This window comes from Rhinolophus hipposideros (genome assembly GCF_964194185.1).
Source record: "Rhinolophus hipposideros genome assembly, chromosome: 3".
In the NCBI taxonomy this organism is placed as follows: Eukaryota; Metazoa; Chordata; class Mammalia; order Chiroptera; family Rhinolophidae; genus Rhinolophus; species Rhinolophus hipposideros.
In genome coordinates this window covers 74,116,791-74,119,502 of record NC_138049.1, presented here as the reverse complement: position 1 = coordinate 74,119,502, position 2,712 = coordinate 74,116,791, and the positions used below count along the sequence as shown (strand labels likewise).

General features: G+C 40.0%; 1 pseudogene across 1 annotated transcript; it reads right to left on the bottom strand.

Annotated features, from left to right (window-relative positions):
• Positions 1 to 467: 467 nt before the first annotated feature.
• LOC308495917 (small ribosomal subunit protein eS7-like) lies at positions 468 to 1,047 on the bottom strand (annotated as a pseudogene). The gene has a single exon. The product of its transcript is annotated as a small ribosomal subunit protein eS7-like (transcript).
• Positions 1,048 to 2,712: the final 1,665 nt, after the last annotated feature.

Here is a 2,712-nt window from a genome sequence, read left to right as displayed (position 1 = left end):
AAAAGGGGTTTGTTCTTGTGTACAAACAATATAAATCTTCTCCAAGTATGCAGACTTTTGTCCTCTGAACAGAGGAACCGTGGCATGAGACTGATTGGTTGGATTATCAATGTTAAAAAGTTACAATCTTTCTTTCTTTCTTTCTTTCTTTCTTTCTTTCTTTCTTTCTTTCTTTCTTTCTTTCTTTCTTTCTTTCTTTCTTTCTTGCTTGCTTGCTTGCTTGCTTGCTTGCTTGCTTGCTTGCTTGCTTGCTTTCTTTCTTTCTTTCTTTCTTTCTTTCTTTCTTTCTTTCTTTCTTTCTTTCTTTCTTTCTTGCTTGCTTGCTTGCTTTCTTGCTTTCTTGCTTTCTTGCTTTCTTGCTTTCTTGCTTTCTCTCTCTCTCTCTCTCTCTCTCTCTCTCTCTCTCTCTCTTTCTCCCTCTCTCTTTCTTTTTGTGTGTGAATGGTATTTTATTTGGCTATTTTTGTTTACAACTGAAACTCTGGTAATTCAAAATTAACATCCTTGCGAGTGAGCTTCTTAGAGACCTCAGAAAAAGTTCCATCCTTGTATTCCACGTTGTTCTGCTGTGCTTTACCTCAATGAACCTTTATAAGCAGTCTGCCACCCAGTTTCTCCCAAATTCTCTTGCCCGCAGTTTCACTTGGGAAAACCAAGTCCTCCAAGATTGTATGGTGCACGGCTGTCAGAGTGTGGCTCTTGTGATGCTTATTTTTTCGTATGGCTTTTTCGAGTTGGCTTAGGCAGATCTCTCCTCTGAACAATAAAGACAACATGCTTCCCACTGAACTTTTTCTTCAGTTCACGTGCTAGCCCCGCTTGGATTTTCTGGAAAGATTTCAGTTGAGGAACAGGAACAAAGATTATAATAGCTTTCAGACTACCACCAACTTCAATTTCCTTGGCTGCTGTTATATTCAGCTCCCGTAGCTGCATATTGAGGTCTGAGTTCATTTCCAGCTCAAGGAGAGCCTGGGAGGTGCCAGACTCGAACTCCTCAGGCTTCTCGCCATTGGGCTTCCCAATCTTTACGCTTGAACTGTACATGGCCTTTTCCTGGGAAGAGAAAACAGCAACCATATTTTCAAATTTGTATTCACAGTCTTGAATATATAGAGAAAAAGTGATGTTCTGATTGAGTTTGCCTTTTCTTTTGCAGTTTTAGTATATGTGTCTTAGTCTATTTGAGCTGCTTAGTCTATTTGGGCTTATAAACAGCATTTATTTCTTAAAGTTCTGGAGGCTGGGAAGTTCAAGATCAAGATTCTGGCAGATTTGGGGCCTGGTGAGAGCCTGCTTCCTGGCTTATAGACAGCTGTCATGCTGCTGCGGCAGAAGGGGCAAAGGAGCTTTCTAGGGTCTCTGTTATAAGGGCATTATTACAATTGATAGGTTTTTCCATGACCTAATCACTTCACTTTCCAAAGGCCCCACCTCCAAATACCATCACATTGGGGATTAGGTTTCAACCTATGCATGTCGAGGGGGACACAAACACTGTCTATAGCACTATGTAAATCAATTTTAAATGAAGCACAGTGCTCTGATATGTGACTATCAGATTTTTCTTAGCCATAAAGAGTTTAAACATTCAGAGAAATTTGTATCTAGTGCAAAAGAGAAATGGAGAGGAGAAACAGTCTTGGTGAGGAGAGAAGGTTCTGGTTGTTGGTGAAGCCTTAGAGAAAATCCAGAGTCTTTCATTCATATTAATTTACGTGGTTTAATTTCCTGAGACATTTATTAAGCTCGACAATATGACAGGGTTGAGGCTTGAGGAGGAGACAGAGATGAAGGACTTGGTTCCTCCCCTCAAACTGCTCAAAACCTGGGGTAATAAGAAGTTATAATGAAATGTAATTAGTGATTTAACAGAAGTTAGCACAGTGTCACAGAGATACAGAGAAATAGTCTCTAATTCAATGTTCAGGATATAGTATATGGAGGGTTGCACCCAAGAGAAGATGTTGATACTTGACTTAGGCCTTTTAAAAAAAATTGTTGTTTTATGAAACGTTTCAAACACTGAAAAGTACAGAAAGTAATATGACTACCATATGACTATCCTCCAGATTTAACAGATGGTAATATGTCTGTCATATTCTTTTCTGTAGTTTCCAATGTTTGAAACATTTCCGAAAACAGGAGTTGGATCCCACACCCTGGCAAGCTCTTTTGCAATTAGCTGCTGTAAGTATTTTGGAGGCGATACTCCTGATGCATGAGCTCTACATCTTAGTAAACCTTGTGTATCTGTAAGCTCATCTGGCCATCACTCCAGTCCTCTGTAGTGTGCAGGACGAGAATCGGAGCTCTCATTTTGGAAGGCAGGAACTAGAGTCCACAGAGAAAGTTGATCGGAATAAATGCTGTAAGAACACACAATTTTATTAAAAACAATTATATGTGGCATTTATTCTTCAGAAGTGCATAATAGGTAGTAGCTTCTGGATATGACAAACCCACCAGAACTATTCTTTTTCTCATAAAAGACATCATAACAGTGAATATTTACAGCCCTTGTAGCTGATGGGGGGCTTCATGCGCATTTAAGCACACAAGCCTCACAAAGCGGTGAGATTAATATAATGATGCTAATTTTAGAGACTGAGCCTCACAGAGGCCTCATAACTTGCCCACCGTTGTACTAGCCCGGAGTGGCACATCTCAGGTCCTGAAGCCACATCCATCTCACTATACCATGTGGCTAAA